This window comes from Panthera pardus, unplaced genomic scaffold (genome assembly GCF_024362965.1).
Source record: "Panthera pardus isolate Hobbes unplaced genomic scaffold, ASM2436296v1 HiC_scaffold_16, whole genome shotgun sequence".
Classification (NCBI taxonomy): Eukaryota; Metazoa; Chordata; class Mammalia; order Carnivora; family Felidae; genus Panthera; species Panthera pardus.
Window position 1 is genome coordinate 54,368,545 of NW_026526721.1, and position 22,107 is coordinate 54,390,651.

The 22,107-nt window shown below is 41.4% G+C and overlaps 1 long non-coding RNA gene across 2 annotated transcripts in view; it reads left to right on the top strand.

Moving 5' to 3' along the window:
• Window positions 1-1,691: 1,691 nt before the first annotated feature.
• The window catches only part of LOC109266348 (uncharacterized), a 30,796-nt gene continuing 10,380 nt past the window's right edge, over window positions 1,692-22,107 (top strand). Inside the window, exon 1 of one of the 2 annotated variants that reach the window (XR_002079674.2) lies at window positions 1,692-1,959. This is a non-coding gene — a long non-coding RNA (uncharacterized LOC109266348). Of the gene's footprint in view, window positions 1,960-11,844; window positions 12,266-22,107 lie in introns of those variants that run through there. The other variant, XR_008422447.1, reaches the window with a different exon arrangement.

Consider the following 22,107-nt stretch of genomic DNA (forward strand, 5'->3'; position numbering starts at 1 on the left):
CTTGCAAATAGGTCATCCACTTCTCTCTGTCTTCAATATGGCAGCCCTCATCCAAGTTGCTGTCATCTCTCCCCTGAGCTACTGTACTAACTTCCTGATAGCGTCCTCATGCCCATGCCCTTGTCCTATCTCCCACCCATTCTTCCCATCACAAAGTAATCTTCCTAAAATGTAAATCAAATCACTTTACTCTCAAGCTTAAAACTTATCAAGGGGTCTTTCTTCCTTCCCATTGCACTTAAGATGATGTCTGAAATCCTCACTCGGGTTTACAAGACCCTCTGTGAGCTCTACAGAGTTCTCTCCCATTCATCACCGGCTCCTCCTCAAAGCCTTCCCTGTCTGTCTGTGGTGTGCTCATTCCCATCCTCTGCCTGGCTAATTCCTGCTCTCCACGTAGCTCCGTGATGGAATGTCATTTCCTCAGACAGGCCTGCCTTATCTTCCCCTCCCCAAATAAATCATGTCCCTTTTACAATCATTGCAAATCACAATTATGGGTTTTATTGTTCACTTATTTATGACCTCCTCTCTCAGGAGTTCCCATGAGGTGATGGACCATGTCTATATTCTTCCTTATAGTATCCCAGTGCCCACCACTATGGCCTGGCCACTGGAAGCAAATACTTGTTGAATGACTGGCCAAGTGAGGGCCCTTTACTGAAAGTCTCCTTCTTCTGGTCACTTTATTTCCAGCTTATAAGCTACTGTTAGGAACAATGCTTCAGATGAGAATTTCTTTGTACATTTTTCACTTTTTCAAGAGCTCACCCTATGAAGAGGCTTTTGGTTTGGCCTAGCTGCCTACTTGAGAATTGCCATCCTGTATTCACACATGGTCTCCTGTGCTTAGAGATGCAGAAAGTTTAAGACTTTGCCAGTGATAGGCATGTCTTCAAGGCATGTAGCATGGTGATCAAGAGCGAGGGCTCTGTGGTCACTCACTATTGAGGCTGCTCTTTTCTAGCTACCCGACTTCACCTCAATTTCTTCAACTATAGAATGGGGATAATAACAGAAGGTAACTGATTGGTTGTCTTAAGGATTTAATGAGGCAACAAACGTAAAATGGTTAGTAGAATGCCTGACACAAACATCAGCTTCTATTGATATGTTTCAGCTTCTCTTGATATGTTTCACTCAACCCCAGAAGGAAAGTCCCAATGCAGAGTTCTAGGTCTGGGGAATTTCTGGGGAGGCATCTTTTCCCATCTTCTGTCTCCCTTCTTAGACACATATAGGTTGCCCTACAATAGTTTGTGGTCCCAAAAGGTGGCAACAAAAATGTAGATAAGCTTTACTTTCCACACTATTCATTTGAAGTCATAAGCAGATCTGAAATTTCCAAGCTAGCAGTATAAAACTGCTGATGACCATTATTTATACCTTGGCCAGATGAATCATGTTTGCAATAACTAACAATATTTTAAAGGTATGCCACTCTTTCCTAGAGAGTGTTGGTCCCCTGGCATTTGGTGCCAATTCAATACTGAGGCCTTGGAGGTGGTCAATAGGTGACACTAACCTAAACAGAAGCCTCAGCACACCCGGTGGCAGGGTACCAAGAGGAATTTAACATTCCACTCCTACCGCCCTCCCCCGCTTCCCGGCTTCCTCAAAGTGGTTTTAAAATCAGAAGCACATCCCTAGCGCTCTGTGTAGGTGGTGACGTGGGAGGGGGTGAAATGCAACCTTTATTTTCCTAACTGCCTGTCATCCAATTCCCCGTTTCCCTCTGACTTTCATGAGTGATGAGGTCATCCCGGCGCAGAAAAATCAAACTCCTATTTTTCAGACCCAATAAAGGCCGGCATTGTGTGTCTGCGTAAACACAGGCCAGACGGGCAGGGCGGCGGGGACACGAGTGGCCCGCCCTCTGGCGGTCGCAGGAGACGATGGTGCCCCGAGCTCCACCGCTCCGAACAACGGCAGGGAGGCGGAGAGGGTGCGTGCTAAAATGTAAGTTAAAATTAGATCAATAGTCAGCTTGGCTCTCTCAATCAATGCTTCGCAGGGCGAGCGTACAACCAGCTATTTATACGCTAAACCCGGCATTATCTTCCTCTTTTAGGACGCACAGATCCATTACTGCGCGCCGTAGGGGAGAGGATGCTGCAGGGAGCTGATGCATGCCACATTTCAGCCCCGCGGGCTCCGGGAGGCTGCATCCGGCCAGCGGGTGCACGAGATGGGGAGTGGGAACATACCTCCTGCCCCGGTGGCCCCACGGCTCTCTACAGTACTCCTTCCCTGGCCTGCCCCGCAACGACTCACTCCCATCCATTCCTTACCTCCACGGAATCCCTAGGGTTTACACGGGGAGTTGCGGGGTGGGGGATGGGAGGGGGGGGGCGCTCACACCAAGGGACTGCATTACGCAGTCTTTGCTCAGACAGTTGTTGCTGTAAATAGCTGCACCCTCCCTCCACCCCCGTCCAAGCACGGAAGGGAATGGGTTTACAGCAACCTGTCTGATTGCATTGTATTTCAGGCCTTGGTGAGATGGACTTGTGCTCCATCCAGCCCCTGACGCGCTAAGATAACTGGGCATTCCCAGTCCCGTTGCCCCAGTGGGTGGAAGTTATCTCCCTTACATGAAACAATGTCCACATCTGGTGTTTGTGTTGATGTTGGGAAACTTTTCAGTTTTCAAAAGATGCTACAGAAAAAAAGCGGGGGGTGGGGGGTGGGGGGGCACAATCTGATATAGCACAACCACCTCAGAAACACAAGATCAAATCGTATTTCTGGGGAAAAATATAGGCATTCTAGTTTTAGATATGTATACAGCATATTTTACATTATATATATGTATATAGTTTTTCTTAATTGTTGCTTTTCTCTTTTTTTGCAATTCTTTAATAAGCATGTACTACCCTTAAAAAGCCAAAGAACTTTAATGGTAGCTTACATGTACATTAGGTATATTTATAGAATTAATTTATTGTTTGACATAAAAGGATTTCAAACTAAAGATAGACACTGAGGCCTTCTTCTTTTAGAAACAACCTTTTTCCTCTTCAAATTCTTGTTGGCTTACCGCCAAAATGTATCCTGCATCTGTCCCTCTCCCCACATCTAGCTGGCTTCTAGCTTACTTACAAGTCACTATTGCTTATCCTTCACCTGGATTGCAAAAATAGCATCTCTTCTGGCCTTCCTGGATTCCCTCTCTCTTCGATGCAGCCTACCCACTCCACATAGCAACCAGATTGCTCTTTTTAAAATGTAAATCAGATCACATCTCCTTTCTTTCTTGGCTTCCTTGGCTCCCCACTGTGCTTCACTTAGATCCCCCCAGTTCTTTACAGGGGAGCAAAATGTGGTATGTGGTCTGGCCCCATCCACCCTTGCTGGGCTCTCAGCTCGCTCACTTCCTCACGTTTTGTCAGAGCACGCTTTCACATGGTGCCTTCTTTCTGAGCCTTGCGCCCACAGACTCCGGGCTTTTGTGCTTCATGCTAGGGAGAATTCTCTCTCAGAAGCTCTCCTCCAAGCTGCCTCGGTGTCATACTGGCCTCAGCTCAGATAACAGAAACCTTAGCTGACCGCTGCTCATCCAGAACTCATTATCACGTTACCCTATTTTTATTTGCAGCACAGCAGTTAACTCAGATTGGTTTGTTTATCCTGTGGGTTATGAGATTATTCTCCCTTTTTGCACATTAGAATGTAAGCCCCATGAAAACCAGTTATTTAAAAAAAATTTTCTTCTCTACTGTTTTGTTGGGTTCTAGAACAGTGCCTGGCCCACAGCTGTTATTCAATATATATTTATTGTATAGGTTACTGGGTGTAATTCCCTAATATATATATAATTATGCATATTCTGCCTTGCATCTTATAGTTATTTTTATACCTGTATGCTTCCTCCTTTCAAGTGTGAACTCCTTGAGGCAGGATCATGCTTAGTTCATTTTATTCTTCTTGGCTTTACGGAGTCTGGCACATCACAAGTGTTTAATATGTTTATTAGATTGAGTTGCAATAAGTGAACAGCTAATAAGCTGATACAATATGACTTTACCCCACATCTCGCTTTCACCAGGGAAAATGAAAATATATTTTGATATCCAAAGGGTGACATTATTACTTTGATCCTTATAACACCACGCAGGCACACACACACACACACACACGCTTTCGATATTTCAAAGAATGCTCATATCCATTATTTTATCTGATCTTAATACCAGCTCTGTGAGATAGACCTTATGATCCACACTTTACAAATGTGGAAACCAAAGCTCAGTGGCATGAAGTGACCTGCTCAAGCTTGAGCAGCTAATATGAAGCAGAGACAGGACTAGAGCCTGTTAATTTCAAATACCTACAAATATGTTTGCATAAGAGCACACGTGCATACATGTCTGCACTTGCTGGCATTTTTTTCATCTCCACCACACTCGTGGTTTGGACCAAATGGGATCATAAATACAAAGTATCTTGCATGGAATGTGGCACATGACAGGCTCCCAATAAATGACCGTTCCTTCCTCTTGCCTACACTACGGGTTGCCATAATCTCTCCATCCCAAAAAAGAAGAATGTGTCTATCTTCACTTTGTTCTTTTTATTACTAGACTAACTTCCAGGATTCTTCTATTGTGAAATATTCATGCATAATATTAATTGGATGCTTTCGCAGATCTGAACAACAGTAAATGAATTTTTGCTAACTGGCAACCTATTGCTCTTTCATCTTTTACTCTGAATACAAATCAATGAAAAATATTTGTGAATACTTACCGGAACACAGCTTAGCCTAAGTTACACAGTTCAGTGTCAACGAGGAAATGGCACATTAAAAATGCCAAAGCTTGTTAATCATGAACAAAAACTAAACATAGCACAGCCAGAGGGGTTAAGTAACATGTAAAATTAGTTTTACAATAGGCAAAATAAAGCAAGAGCTTATTCCACCCATTCATTCATTTATTTATTTGTTGAGTATTTTTTACATGCCAAGCACTGTACTAAGTATACTAATTGATGAGGTGTCTACCAATATAGGTCTAGTAGAAAAGACAGACTTAAACCAAATAACCATACAACAGAGATCAATGTTGTGAGAAGGCAAAACAGGAGGAACTGATGTGGGAAATTCAGGGGAGAACCCCTTGAGGAAGGGATGGCTGAGCTATGTCTCAAGTTCAATACCACCAATGGTTACTAAAGAAGGAAGAGGAGGAAGAAATGACCAGACAAGCAAATAATGATAATGGTCACTAAGAAAAAAACGTTCATTTATTTTGAGAGAGAGAGAGCGTGCTCGTGCACGTGCGCGTGTGGGGGAGGGACAGAGAGAGCAGGAGAGAGTGAGAATCCCAGGCAGGCTCTGGGCTGTCAGTGCAGAGCCCCACGCAGGGTTCGATCTCATGAACGATGAGATCATTACCTTATCCGAAATCAAGAGTCAGACATTTAACCGACTGAGCCACCGAGGCGCCCCTAACTTTTAAATTCTTTTACTGAATAAGTATTTTTTAAGTGCCTACTATGTGCCAGGTAGATGTCTAAGTGCTACAGGGCATAGTAAGGGTCAAAGACAAAAATCCCTGCCTTCATGGGCTTATATTGTAATGGGAGAAAACATACAACAAACTAATAAAGAATTTTAATAGAAAAAAAATTAAATGGTGATTTCTTCTAAGGAAAAACATAAACCTGGGAAGTGGTGAAATAGTGAGGTACAATTTTACATAGGGTAGTCCCAGACACCTTCACTGAATAATGGATTTGAGCAAGACCCAAAAATGGTAAAGGAGCCAGCCATGCTGATCTGAGGGGTGGGATGGAGATTGCAGAGGGAAGAACTCTCCAGGAGGAGGACTCTGTCGGTACAATAGCCCTGAGAAGGCAGCGTACCTGACTAATTTGAGGGAGTGCAAGGAGACAGGTGTGTAAAGTAAGTGGCATAAACGAGGGGGTAGCTAGTAGGTGAGTTCAGAAAAGGTAATGGATCTTCGTGGACCTGGTAGGTGATTGTAAAGCTTTGACTTCTACTCTGTGTGCAGTGGGAAGACACGAAAAGCTTTTGAGCAAGTGATTGACGTTATCTGATTTATGTTTTAATGGTCACTCCAGCTGCTGTGTAGAGAGCACTCATGTTCCAGGCAATGTGTTAAGTGTCTTAATAGATGATCTCATTTTTCTCTTCACAGTTCTGAGAGGTACCCATTCTAAAGGTGAGAAAACCAAGGTGTAGGAGTTTAAGTACTTACTCAAGGTCACGTGGCTAATAAATGACAGTGCTGGAATTAAAAGCCAACCAGTGTGATTCCAGCACCCAAGCCATTAACCACAATATTACAGCCCCTCCCTAAGAGAAACTGGGATCATTGGTGGTGGTGATGACAGTAACAGTAATACCTATTACTAATTGAGGCTTTTCTAGCCTGTTCTGGTTTTTCTCATTAACTTTATTTCATTCCCACAAAAACCCTCTCAGATAAGTATTATTGCTCTTTTATTATAGATAAGGGAACTGAGGCTCAGAGAAGTTATGTAACTTACCTATGTTCAAACAGTTTATAATTAGATGCTAGAATTCAAACCCAGGGCACTTAATCTTCAAAGCCCTTGCCTTACTCCTCCCAGATAAATATATTAAACTTTAAAATATATTTATTATAAAGGGCCTATAATTGAGTCTTGTGTTTTAAAAAAAAAATCCATTTTATCTTTCCTTTTTGATTGGAGTGTTTAGTCCATGTATGTATAAAATTACTGACATAGTTCATTTAATTATTTCTACCTGTTATTTTTTCTATTTTTCCCATTTATACTTTGTTCTTTTATGCCTCCTTTTTTTTTTTTACCTTCTTTTAAAGTATTTATTTTCCATGTTTCTCCTCTAGTAGTTTCTTATTATACATTCTTCATTTTCTTATGTCTTTTTTCCTAGAAAATTATTGTGCCTTCCTAGCTTCCCAATATATCTTGTAGGTTAGCATTTTTGCCATTTCACAAGTAACTCAAGAAACTTACAATAGTTTAATCTCATTTAGATCTTCTGGTTCTTTGTGACACTAGCTAACATTTGACTCCTACATTATATTCTCAATAATCTTTTCTTATTTTTCTTTTAAAAAGTTGATATTAAAAAAAATCTTGTACACATATTTATTCTTTATAGTGCTCCTCATTTCTTCCCATAGTTTACTATTTCCATCCAGGATTCTTTTCCTTTGGCCTGAAAATTTTCCTTTAGTAAATCTTATGGTGCTTCCAGAGCCAAACTCAGTCAAAGTTACTTTGTTGGAAAATATCATTATTTTGGGCTTAACTTTTGAAGTACATTTTCACTTGATATAATTTTATTCGGTGTTGCATTTTTCTTTCAGGTCTAATGATGTTAAAGCATTATCTTCTGGCTTCCTTAGTTTCTATGTTTTTATTATTATTATTTTTAATGTTTATTTATTTTTGAGAGAGAGAGAGAGAGCAGAGGAGGGACAGAGAGAGAGATGAAGACACAGAATCTGAAGCAGGCTTCAGGCTCTGAACTGTCAGCACAGAACCTGATGCGGGGCTTGAACTCATGAACTGGAAGATCATGACCTGAGCTGAAGTCAGACGCTAAACCTAACTGACTGAGCCACCCAGGGACCTCTCCATAGTTTCTATTGAAAAGTCAGCCATCAGTCTCCTTTTGATATTGAACGGAATGTGTCTCTTTTTCCTTTGGTTCTTTTCAGATTTTTTTCTTAGTCTTTACTTCCCAGCACTTTGAATATGATGTCCCTAAATGTGGTTTTCATTGTTTTTATTCTTCTTAGTGTTCCCTGTTTCCCTTCCTTGAATTTGTGAGTGGAGTGGATATCATTGATAAATTTCAGAAAAATTCTCAGTTGTTATCTTTATAACAATTGCTCTTTTCCAGTCCCCTTCTCCTCTCCTTCTGGGACTTCAATTATACGTGTATTGGATTTTTTTTTTTTTTTTTTTTTTTTACTGTGTACCATATGTCTCTTATATTTTATTCTGTTCTTTTTACTCTTTTCCCTCTCTTTTTTGTTTCAACTTGGGCTACTGTTTTTAAAAAATGATCTTGTCTTTGAATTAAAAAATCTGTGGTCTATGTTCTATTACACTTACCCAATTAATTGTTCAATTTAAATAATATATTATTGTATTTTTTCAGTTTTAGAATACCTATTTGATTTTTTAATTTTTTTAATGAAATTCATTGTCAAATTGGTTTCCATACAACACCCAGTGCTCATCCCAAAAGGTGCCCTCCTCAATACCCATCACCCACCCTCCCCTTCCTCCCATCCTATTTGATTTTTTTAACAATTTCAATTCTCTGTTGAAATTCTTAATCTTTTATTTCATTTCTCTCTATTTTTTCATATAAAAATCTTAATGATTTTAAAATCCTTTTCTGCTAATTACCACATTTGAATTATCTGTGGGTATGCTTCTATTATTTGATTTTTTCCTATTGATTATCAATCACATCTTCTGTTCATTTCTCATGTTAGTAATTTTGAATTGTATTATAGAAACTGGGTATCAAAAATAATCCAGAACAAAACAAAACAAAAAAAATCCCAGAATGCTCAGATGAAATCCTGTACCATCAAGGACTCTTCCCTTCCTTTGGTAGGCAGACAGGTAGGGATTGAGCTGTGTGTGAGGCTGGGTTGCAGCTTTGAGTAAATCTTGGTAGATAAACCAGTTGCCCTCTGGTTGGTCCCTGTTCTCTGCAAAGGGCATCTTTGGGCTTTCAATGGGGAGCCTAGAAACTCCTTGTATCCTTAACACTAACAGTTTTGCTCTTCAGAGGTTAGGAGCCTGCAGAGATTTGGAGACTCCCATTTCACATAGGTTCAAAATCTGGCAAATGGTTTAAAGGGAAGAACTGTTACCCATTCATCAAAAACTCTTATTTCTAGTGGGACTTTGTCTCCTAGACACTGCAGATTATTAAAAAAACTTATTCTCCCTTTCTGGGTTAGCCCACATAAGCTTTCCCCACCATCCTTAAGGGAATGGGTCTTATATTTGGCACTTCTCTGTTTTCTAATCCATTACTTCAATCCTATACCAAATACATTACTTCAATCCCATTTCACCAATAGTTCTGCTGTGTTCCTATTTTCCCAGTAGAGGCCTGCATGGCCCAAATCCAGCCTTCAGCCTATACCCACAGTGGGCATATGCTTCTTGGGAAGCCAGCAGCTGGTGATTATAAACTCCTTAGGAATTTCAGTCTAATTTCTTTGCATCCATCACTCTTCAGTGTTTTTAATGATGTCTTCAATGTACCTATTTCTTTTTCCTTCTTGCTACAGTATTGCTGTTAGCTTACTGGGATCATTACATTCTGTCCAAAAGTGAAAGTCCTCAGATAAATGAATGGTTAGAAATTTTGGAGGTGAGGAGGACTTTGGCATTTACGTGATACAGCAATCTCATTGGACATTTAGAAACATAGATGTTCAGAATGGTAAAGTGATTTATTCAAGGCCCCAAACTAATGAGGCTAGAAACTAGATCTGAGGTAAATCTGGAGGCGGAGGGTTTCCTGATCCCAAGTCCAGTATTCAAGAGGAGGGAGGAGAGAAAGAGACAGGCAGAAAGACAATATAGCATGGAAAGGACTCCACCTGAAATGGAGAGCAATTTTGGAGTCTTGGCTGTAGCAGTCCAAGTGATCAGCCCTCAAAAATTCATGTTATAAAACTTACCTGAGGTTTTATAAGTCAATCATAAAATTGAATACATGCTTCTCTCTTTTTTTTTCCTCCCTTGTTTGAAAACATAAATTAGAATGAAGTACCAATGATAAGAGCCTTTCTAGAAGAGGTTACAGATGAGGCACACAGTGTGGTAATGTGAAGGATAGGAAAGGCTGCTATCAAAAAGCTGAGAATGTTACCCTTGGCACAGGGATATTGATACTGATGGGATTTCAAGGTGTCATAGGCTCATGAATTTCTCTGCTCAATACAGTAACAGACAAAAAGACTGGGTTGGTGCCCTTTGAAAACACACGATGTAAATGTTTCTGTCTTTTTCTATGTAAGCAGAGTTTATCACTACCACCTTTCTTTTCTCTCTCATTGTTGAGCTAGGCAAGATTTGAAAGGCAGGGAAGAGAAAGTGAAGAATTATTGATGAGATGGAAATCTGCAACCAAGAGCACAGAGACCCGTCTCTTCCCAAGATGATTCTCACCCTTCCACCAACACACCCAGCTACTGTGGTCAGCCCTCACCTTACACAAGGGATATGAAGAATCATCCAAAATCACAAAAAGTCAAAATCTTGAGAAGGTACTTTAAAAAAAATGTGATTTTTATGTCTACACCCAACATGGGGCTCAAACTCATGACCACAAGATCAAGAGTCGCTTGTTCTTCCAACTAAGCCAGCCAGGGACCCCTGTCCTTTTCTTGATTGCACTGTTTTATCTCTACTTAAGACTAGAAGAGGGGTTGCTAAGCAATTTAACAATGTAAACAAGGGGGTGGGGCTCAGCATCAATGGGAAGTAATACCTTCAAACTTGTTAGAGGAACAAACTGCATTTAATGATATTATCACATTATTGTCTACATGCAAATGTGTGCTATTTGTAAATGAATCACATCTCTTCATTAAGGAAGGACATCTTATTTATCATCCTGGTAGCAATTTCTGTGACAAAGTAATCCCCATTTATTTAAAATTGTCCACTATTGATAATAGCTAACATTAAAAAAATTTTTTTTTAATGTTTGTTCATTTTTGAGAGAAAGAGACAGAACACAAGCCGGGGAGGGGTAGAGATAGAGGGAGACACAGAATCCGAAGCAGGCTCCAGGCTCTGAGCTGTCAGCACACAGCCCAATGCAGGGGTCGAACTCACAGTGAGATCATGACCTGAGCCGAGGTCGGACGCTTAACCCATGAGCCACCCAGGGACCCCGATAATAGCTAACATTTTTTGAGTACTTGCTATATACAGGCCTTTTCCTAAGCAAGGAACACTTTATGCAAGCTTTTGCATTTACTCTTTACAGTAAGTTGTATGAGATAGACACCACTATCGTTCTTCTTTTTAACAAGTGAGAAAACTTGAGACTTAGCAAGGTTAAGTAACCTGCTCAAGGATGTATAATAATGGATAGGGCTTGGTTCAGTCTGGCCCAAATGCCCACGTGCTGATGATGGTCTTTCAACGGCTCCAAACTAGTGGTGCAAATCTTTCTTTTTCAGTGATGGTCAACTAGTGACTTTGTTCCAAAACAACTCTATTTCTTCTTTCTGCTCTGCTCAGCCAGTCCCCTTGGGTACCAGTCTTCTCTCTCAGTTAGTGGTGGCCAAGGTGAGTTGCCTAAAACATCAAAGAAGGAAATGAATGGTTTTTGGAAGCAAGACTGACTTGGTATCTTCTCTGCAGCAGCCCCCTTGCTGGGTTCCAGCACATCCCTTACTAATTGCATAGCTTAGGGTTATTATTCAGTGTTCCTTATCTGTAAAATTGGAATAATATCCCCAACCTTGCAAGGTTGCTGGGGAAATGAAGTACTGTATGTAAAGTACAGACACAAGATAGTATGTGTCAAATGCAAGTTCCTGTTTCTATCTTTTATGCATCCTATGGGATGGATATCTCTCTTCAAAGTTAGCACCTTGTCTAGGAGATACTTGAGCTCCTTGTTGACATCCAGACTTTGCATGTAACTGGGAGAAGAAGTTTGTGAGATGGCAATTGTGTGTCATCCTCCCTCCCTGCTCTCCCCCTCCCCCACCCCCAACAAAGAAATCCCATGATAATGTACCCAAGAAGTAGAATTCAGGATTCCTTCTCTTTATCTGGAGTCATCTGAAGTTGAACAGCCCTCCTCGCCTGGAGGCCATTTTTCTTCTGCAATAAATTTGTCTTCATAACAAACCAAAGCCACTGACCTCCAGGTGGAGCTCCATGAAAGAGAGACAGAAGGAAAAAGAGAAAAAACCATGTTGGCACCCCAGAGAAGCTGATAGCCTGAGGAAGACACAATGAAATGTAAAGATGGGGTGTGGTCCTTAATGGATTTGCAGGGAAGAGAGGGACATGTGGAACGCATTCAGCCAGTTTAATTCCACAGGAATTTGGAGAGACTGCCAAAATGCTCAGCCAGCCCAGGGAGGGGTGCGAGAGAGAGGAGACATGGTCTAAGGAGCTGGCAGTCTCCGGGAGTGACAGCACATGCATTGGAGGAGGAAGAGCAAAAGATCAGTTACATTCCATGGTCAACTGTGGTGCAGCTTAGGATGTGGTTTCACAGGTGAGAGGACTATTGTTGTTTTTTGCATGCTGCTGTATTCCAGGCACCAAATTAGATGAGTTAAATGGATCATCTCATCTAATTTAACCCTAAAAACAAACCTTTGACATGAGCCCACTTTGATGGTGAAGAAATTGAAGTGTGAAGAGATTAAACCTGCCCAGGATCCAGCAGCAAGTGAGCTAGAGGATTTCAACATAGATCTGTCTGAATGCAACACCCATTCTCTCAGGAGGCCTAGAGCTCCCTGCTAACTGTAAGATTAAGCCCTTCTAACCTTCCTATGCCCCAGTTTCCTTATGTGGTGAATGGAGATAGTAATGCTATACTAGAATTGTTTGCGAGGTAAGCTTTGCTCAAATCCTTTTCTCTGGCAATGGCCACCTCACTTTAGTTCCTGATAATGGGTTATCTTTGTACCCCAATCATACTGCAAATGTTCAGACCATGGTGGACACTGACTCAAGAGAGGGGTGGGAGTAGAGAGTGACAGTTCTCGGAACTATCTCAGTTTTGTCTCGTCTGTCCTGAAGCCTGATTGTTCAGTTTTTCTTAGATCCAGTGAGACTGTACCTTAACCTTGCAATAATCCCCAACCTTCATTCCTCCCTGTTTTTTTGTTTTTGTTTTTGTTTTGTTTTGTTTTGTTTTAGCTGAATTGAGTCTGTGTTACCTGCAACTAACAGATAGATCCGTGACCAGAACGAATACTTTCCTCATGGACTTATTGTGAGGAATCCATGAGATAAGGGAAATTACAAAAAGCAAATGACTGAGACCGTAGCTTTTTATCTTAGTAAGTAAAATAGCAATTTGGCCTTTATAATTGGGTCTTAAGATTTTCAGTTTATGGAATGCTTCATTACATCAAAAGGAAGATTTGCACAAATTTCACTTCTACTCTTCCTGCCAGGAGGAATCAAAGTGGCTAATAGTCATGTCAAACTAAAGACGCACAGCTTTCAAGTTCTCTGTGTTGGGGGTTGAGTGACTCTAGGCTGGTCATCTGGTAACCACTTTAAACCAGGTTTCCACTCGTTCCCAACTGTACCCTGTAGAATCTTCCAGAGGGCGTTGTAGATAGCCTGACCGAATAACAAACCACCTGACTGGCTGCCTGGTCGGCTGGTCAGCCACACTGCTGTCTTTACTCGGTTGAGGGTCCTGAGAGGAGAGTGTAGCTGAAATTCAACATGCTATCACACCAAGGAGACTTCTTACTTGATGTGGTTCAATTGCCTTGACTGGTCACGTCTCTCAAAATGGCCAGACTGCATGGGCACACAAACACAGCCTGAGAATACAAAGCTACTTCTTTTAAGAAAAAAACAAATTTTGGGGCGCCTGGGTGGCGCAGTCGGTTAAGCGTCCGACTTCAGCCAGGTCACGATCTCGCGGTCCGTGAGTTCGAGCCCCGCGTCAGGCTCTGGGCTGATGGCTCGGAGCCTGGAGCCTGTTTCCCATTCTGTGTCTCCCTCTCTCTCTGCCCCTCCCCCGTTCATGCTCTGTCTCTCTCTGTCCCAAAAATAAATAAAAAACGTTGAAAAAAAAATTAAAAAAAAAAAAAAAGAAAAAAACAAATTTCACACTGGACAGTTTAAGACTGGGTTATTTAGTATCACAAATGCTTTGCCTTTGGGCAGATGATTCAGTAGGTTTGAAGAGCTGGCCAGAAACAGCATATTTTCTGCTGGCAGTCTTATTTGTCACAAAGCTGCATATTGCTTTATTTTTTATGGACCTCAGGATTCCAGGTCTTCTTTTCTTTCTGGATAATTTCAAAACCTCTTGGTTAGAGACGAAGCCATCCTAACCTGATTCTCTGTCCTGACCACCTCCACATGCACCCCACATTCTCTGCTTTCTCTGTAGATGGTCTTGCTTCATTCTCAACCTGCCAGTCAGGCAGCAGAGGAAGCAATTTTTTTTTAAGTAAGTTTTCCTCCATGGCTGCTTTATTACTTAACTCACACCATGTAAATCACCAGTCAGAAGGTGGCCTTTGGGTGAACCTCATTCTGAATCTCAATTGAGTGGTGCAAAGATGGTCAGTATAATTTCCTGCTGCTTTTCACGAATCTCACTTTTCTCAGCTTTTGCCCATTAAGATGGGCTATGATCCTTTAAAATAAATTGCCTATTGTTTGTATTATTAGCGCCCCCCCACCCCCACCTCCACAGCTCTCTGCAATAAAGCAGCAAGTCAGAGCTTTCTCTGGGAGAATTTTGGAAAAGGTTCACGGAAGGGCATCTGGTGCCATATACATACTATGATAACCTTTAATACATATGATTGCTTGGAAGAGAATCTGAATCCTACTTTGTGGTTGGCGTCCTTTTACTGCCAATGTCTTCAGAAAAAGAAACTGCACCATAATCTGATATCAGTGGATGACATTGTAGGCACCACACAGAAATCTGTTTTTGGAGCAGCCTTCTGCACGGTGGGCGGAGGGGGTGGGGAAGTGGCACTTTCCCAGTTATCTGCTCTTTTGCTAGAATCTTGGCGGCCATAGGTCAGGTAGGGTTTACCCAGACCAGATATCTATTTACAACCATACTGGTTGGGTTAATCCAACCATTTAATGCCTACCAAGCTTGTGAATGTTAAATATATGCAAGTATAAAATAACAGTGAACCTTCATCCAGTATTTACTGGATGCCAGACGTAAATCCTATCTCATCATCTGAGCAAACCCTGAAGTTATAATCACAGCTACAGTTTACTGAGCTCTTACTAGGTGCCCCCAATTATTCCAACTACCATCCATGTGCAAATTTACTTATTTAATCCTCCCAATAATCCTATGATGTGGGTACAGCTTTTCAACCCATTTTATAAATGAGGAAGCTGAGCTACACAGAGAGGTTAGGCAACTTGCTCAAGGTCACACAGTTGGCAAGCTGCGAAGAAGCCGGGATTCACACCAAGCAGTCTGATCTCAGATCCCACGTGAGTAACTACAACTGCCTCTGCAAAAGATCCATGGGGAACCAGGGAAAATTTCCAGTTCCTCCCGTGACTAAGGGAATAGTCACTGCTTCCGCCCGGCCAGGACACCTCTGCTTTCAGGTTCTGCAGGTTCTCACTATGTGGCGGTGCTGGTATGGTGGCGGCTTTTGCTGGGGCCTGTTACTACCTGCAGATTTTTTCCATCTCTGCCGGTGTCATTCCTCAGATTTCCCTTTGAATACAGCCTTTGTCTGTTGATTTCTACAGACATGGGCTCTTCCAGTACCTGTGCAGTATCCCCACCTCTGACTGCCAAGACAGGCCTCTCTCTGGGATTGTTTACCTGGCACCGTGGCTCTGTCTGCTCAGACTATGCCCTCCATGCCCTGTCTGTGTGCCTCTCCTCTATTAGCATTCTCTGCCACATGAAGGCAGAATGTGAAAACAGCCACCTTTCTCTGCCTTTGTTAGGAAGAAACATGTTGATATTCGGATTTCAGCTAAAAAGGGACCGTCCCATTAAGCACCTCTAGGATACAACTAAATCTCCCTCAGTAATAATAGCTCGGGTGTGTTCTGATTAGTTTTAAGGATTTTACACCCAGTATCAAGTAGGTTACCTAAAAATAGGAGTCCTGCCTTCTACATGGAGACAAAACAGTAGAGAGGCATGGGTGTGGACTTTGGACTCAAATGCGCGAGTTTGCCTTTCAGCTCCAGCATGCACCTGCTGTGTGGCGTTTGACCACTTCACGGAACCTCTCTGAGCTTTTTCCTTCCATTAAAAAAAAAAAAAAGAAAGAAAGAAAATGATAACACCACCTCAGAGAACTTTTGGAGGATTAATAATGATAGTAGATGTGAGGTTTCTGGCATAGACTAGATATGCAATTGCTTTTCTTTTCTTTCATCTAATTTCCTATTCTGCCAACATTTGTCTGTGACACTTCTCTCTCTGGAACTCGTTTTAAAAAATGAGGTATTAGGATAAGTTGACTATCAAAGCCCCTTCTAGTTCTACATGTCTCCTATATCAACCTGTATCAAACCTGAGTGCCTTCCCGTGTTGTCTCATGCCATCCTCTTAACAGCCCTTTGAGTTAGGTCCCATTATAATGCGCATTTTACTGTTGAGGAAACTGAGACTCCGGAAGAATGAGTAAATGGCTGGGGTTATTTAATGCATGTCAGCTAGGAAAGGAGGACTTGAACCCAGATCAGTGTGCTGAACTGCAGGGCTCAGACCCAAACCCAACAGATCCTGGACAAATGGCTGCTCGGCGATGCCTCTCGGTACTTGGGAGCGTTCAGACCATGCATCACTTATGCTAAGCTGTGGTGGGATGGGTCCTTGGGTCCTGCCCAGCCGGTGTGTCAACAGGACATACATCCAGGAAGATGGGAATTTCATTGGAATGACGGGACAGCGCCACACAGGACACAGGCAGATAATAAGGTGTTACCGAATTGCTGACTGACGGGCCAGCCATCTAACCAACCTGGACAGATACTGAAGACGGTGAGCACTGAGACTGAATTGCCTGCTGAATGAAATCTTTGGCAAGAACATCTATGTCACTCTTTGGTGATACCAGGGCGCCTTCTGTAGCAGCCCCACTCCTTTATCTAATTTCTGGCTGGGAATAAGCCATGGGTTCAGCAACCAGCTAACTAAACTTGTTAGATTTGTGTTTCCAATAAGGGAGCCTATGCGGTGCTCAGGGAAGTGTGACGGCTTGGAGGGTAGGATATTTCCATGTCATCAGAGAGAAGGAAAAGCCATTCACAATAATTTGAAACCTATCAAATGTTTAAACTAATTTGCATACACAAATACATGGATGTTGATGCCTGCTATACCCACATTTGGCTCTGTTTAAATGTTCTGTTCCTTGTTGATCTCATTCAAATAGTGGCCATATTCAACTTTTGCAAGTAACTTGCCTAAAACACCAGGTATTGACTCCTGGCAATTGTATTGGTGTATCTTTCAGGAACCCACAGTGGCATTACAATTATCTATTGGTAGAAAGCTAATACCCGCTTTCTGGGCTTTGTTATCTTTTTTTTCTTCCTTCTGCAGATATATTGGGTTATAGTTTAGCAACGCTGCAGGTACACTCTCGTGTGCTTAGGTGATTCTAATGTGTTATTTTCTTTAACTTACTGAATAAAAACTCAACCCATCAGCAGTGTTTCAGATCCCATTGAATTTTTATTTCACTTCAAGACCTTAACAACCACCAGGAAAATTGTGCAGTAAGAACACGAGTGGCAGCCAACATCTTTCATCAAAGAAGCTCAAAATACTTCCCAAACATTAATTAAATCTCGCCACATTGTAGACGAGTTGTATGCTGCATTTTTTTTCCTTAAAAAAAAAAAAATCAATGCAAGCAAGTAGGTGACAGATGTGCACAGCAGAGGAAAATGAAAACTTCTTGAGGAAACAAATTTGAGTTCTCAAGTACCAAGGGTATCTACTCTCTCTTAATAAAATGATATGCTGGTCCCTGATCACATTCAACTGCTCTTCGTACATATAGAGCTGTTGATCCAATCTTTCTTTCTATGAGCATTATTCTCTTGGCACAGGCAGGAACATTTGCTTCTTGCTTTTGTTGCAATCAGACGTGGTAAGGGAAACCTTTACAGTTTCTAAGGTAACAAAGAAGTTGGAAACATTCCTGGTGTCACACCCCATGCACCTTGTTCACTAGGAACTGAAGGATTCTAAGCCAGGTTGAGTCCCTTGCAGTTACCAGGACCTGTGGAATGAGAGTTGGGGCGTAGACCTGGCTTGGAGCTTTGAGGTCATACAAGGAACTGGGATGTAGGGAGATATAAATTCGACTTGCCACTCCCATCACTGCTCACCCTTGCAATGCTGTCACAAAGAAAGCTAAATTGCTAAGCATGAAATTGCAGAGTCTTTTCCCAGAAATCCTCTGACTCACCCAAGCAGTGGTACCACCCTTAAAGTAGATGTTGTCTATAAGTTTGGTAGCATTTTTGGTTGTCCTTGAGTCTAGTTTATTTATTTTTTTTTTTGAGGTTTGTTTTATTTACTTATTTATTTTTTTAAATATATGAAATTTATTGTCAAATTGGTTTCCATACAACACCCAGTGCCTTGAGTCTAGTTTAATTGCTCTAATCCTCATCTCCCTAGACATATCAACTCATGCCTCCTGGTATCTTATGGTTTCATGCCTACTGGATTCAATATCTTGGATATGTCTTCTTCCTCAATTATCAGTTTTTGCGGGGCGCGTGGGTGGCTCAGTCAGTTAAGAATCCAACTCTTGGTTTCGGCTCAGGTTGTGATCTCACGGTTCTGTGGGTTTGAGCCCTGCATCAGGCTCTCCGCTGACAGTGTGGAGCCTGCTTGGGATTCTCTCTCTTCTTCTCTCTCTGCCCCTCCCCTACTTGCACTGTCTCTGTCTCTCTCAAAATAAATTCAAAAAAATTATTAGTTTTTGCATCTAACATAGGAATGTTAGTTGTTGCTGCTATGATTATTATTATTATTACTATTAGTGTCCTTGACACGATAGTAGTTTAATCACCAATCTTAAAAAACTAGGTACCATATACAACAATAATAATATCTTTCATTTTAAAAATGCTTTTACAACTTGTACCTCCTATCTTGGATTCATTTCTTTATTTGCTCATTTATTCACTCATTCAGCTGAGAGACTTCTATGGTCTCACTGGGGATACAACAATAATTAAAATGTGGTTCCTGGTTTCAAGGAGCTGACAATGTACAGGGGAGACCAGACGTGTAAACAGATGCCAAGAAGACAAGTTCTGTGCTTGAGCTGATCCTCAAATCATCTTATTTACCGATGAGAAAAAGAGAGACTGTAAAACAACCTTCTCAAGGTCACACAGCTAGATACTTGAAGAATAAAAGCTAAAATGCAGCTTTCTGATTATTAAGCCGTTGCATTTTGACAGTTTTGTCATTTAGCTTCCTTGAGAGCAGTGGTTCTCAAAAAGACTTGGCCTTGGTCTCCAAACACCAGCAGATACTTGTTAGACATGCAGATTCTCAGACCCCGCCCCAAACTACTGAATCTGAAATTCCGGAAGTGGGGCCCAGAAACTGGTATTTCAGTGCACACTCCAGGTGACTCTGAGGCACTAAAGTCTGAGAACCCCTGCTCTGTATCAGTGCTCCACAAACTTCTATGTGCATAGGACTCATCTGGGGTCTGGTTAAAAATGTGGATTTTGATTTGGTAGGTCTGGGGAAGGATTTTCGACTCTGCTTTTCTCCTAAGCAACCTGGCTATGCTTTTGCTGCCAGTCCTTGCTTGAGAAGCAAGAATATACAGAGAATTGACACCAACAGAGAGCACTGATCAAGCCCAGCTGATGAGTAATGCTGCGTGTCAAGAGTATTCAATAAAATTATTCGCTGTCATCTAGGCCATCAAGGAACTTAAACACTAGCACAGACGATGTTCAGATAAATAGACTTTCAGGGCATAAAAGCTCTCAAGTGACAACTAAGTGTGTGTATGCGCGTGTGTGCACACGTGCACGTGTGTGTGAGCATCCCTATGCAGGGATGCCCATGCATGTATACACACACAGAATGGGCAAGTGTTTAAAGAGACAATATTACACAGCAGCACCTCTCTTATTGAGAGATCATTTGAATATACAGGTATTGCAACCAAACACAGTCAAGAATCAGGAGGCCAGAAACATTTATGTGAAAATAAATACCACAAAATCCACCATTTTTATTGATAGCTTCATCCTTTAAATCATTATTTAGAGTTGTTTACTTTTAGTTTAGACAAAATCCTAGCATAGTCACATTAAAAGCAGGTGTTAAAGAGTAAATTGGATAGGCAAGGCCAAGATATCATAGGTGGCCATTCTGTCAGTAAAACACTCCCAACTGGCAAGAGGGAGAAAATGTGTGTGTGTGTGTTTGCATGCACTTACAAACATAAACTTAGCATACTGGAACCATTGAATATAGAGGAAACACATGAGTAAACATTAACAAAGAGCATTGTATAGAAAGCAGAATGTAGTAATCACAGAAACATGCAGAAAATATTAAGATTACAAAGTGTTCAAGATATTTGGAAAGCTTGTAAAACATTTTAGACAGTTTCCCCAAAAAATGGTAGGGTTACTAGATTTAGCAAGTAAAAATATTTTATTTGGCAATACAAAAATTGGCTAAAAACAAGAGGGCTTGATAATCTCTGGGAATTTCATTGATGTGGGTTGCCAGGTTTTCTGAAATGACTGTCAAGCGTTATCGTAAGGGGAGATGGTGGGGGCAACTGATATTCGAGCTGTAGGAGTTGTGTGTTTGGACAAGTAAGTCCCAGGCAAGTTTACTTTGGGCCTCTCTATTGGTTAAGAAGGACATATCTGGAGGCACCTGGGTGGCTCAGTTGGTTAAGCATATGACTCAATTTCGACTCATGTCATGATCTCACAGTTTGGGGGTTTGAGCCCCGCATTGGGCTCTGCACTGACAGTGCGAAGCCTGCTTGGGATTCTCTCCCTCCCTCTCTTTCTGCTCGTCCCCCACTAACACCCCCACTCTCACACACTGTCTCTCTCAATATAAATAAATAAACATTAAAAAAAAGAAAGGCATATCTGTCAGGATTGTTCCCACCTACAAGTAATGACGCCTGACAAAAGGTCATGTAGACAGGAAAGGAGTTTACTGTCTCATGCCAGAGCAGATCTGAGTTGGCATCCAAGACTAACATGAACCAGCAACATCATCAAGGGTCCAGATTCTTTAAATCTTACTATTTCATCATCCTTAAGATTACATAATGGCTGCTGTATTACCAGACACTAAGTCTAGGTCTTAAGCAAGAAGAAAGGGAGCGGCACCTGGGTGGCTCAGTTGGTTAAGCATCTGACTTTGACTCAGGTCATGATCTCACAGTTCAGTTCATGAGTTTGAGCCCCATGTCAGGCTCCTTGTTGACAGCTCAGAGCCTGGAGCCTGCTTCAGATTCTGTGTCTCCCTCTTTCTCTCTGCCCCTCACCTGCTCACTCTCTCTCTCTCTCTCGTAAATAAACATTAAAAAATAAAATAAAATTAAAAAAGAAGGGGAAAAGAACACCAAAGTTAAAGGGCCAAAAGCACACCAGCTGAAATTGCCTCTGAAAAGTTCCTGTGAGTTGTACTCAGTGCATTCCTCTTTAATCTCCTTGGCCACAACTGGATCATAGGGCCATTCCTAACTGCTGGGAGTCTGGAAAGTTGTTTTAAATTGGACACATACACCTTCAAAAAAATTAATACATTCAAGGTTCAGTTGGTGAGAAAAAGGGGAGGAATGAATGAATATTAGGTAAGCAATTAGCAAGCATCTTTTTTTTTTTTTTTTTTTTTTTAGAGTTGACACACAATGTTATATTGGTTTCAGGGCTACAACATGGTGGTTCAACAACTCTATACAATGCTATGCTCACCGTAAGTGTAGCCACCATCTGTCACACACAACACTACTACAATACCGTTGACAGTATTCCCTGTGCTGTACCTTTCATCTCTGGGACTTATTCATTCAGAAAGTGGAAACCTGTCTCCCACTTGCTTTCACTCATTTTGCCCAACCCCCCAAACCCTTCCCCTCTGGCATCCATCAGTTTCTTGCCTGTATTTACAGGTCTGTTCTGTTTTTTGTTTGTTTGTTTGTTTGTTTGTTTGATATATATGTCACATGTAAGTAAAATCACATGGTATTTGTCTTTCTTTGTTCAACTTATTTCACTTAGCATAATACCCTCTAGTTCCATCCATTTCATTGCAATGATAAGATCTCATCTTTTTTTGGCTGAATATATTCATATTATTGGTTGAATTGTCCAATTCAAAGATCT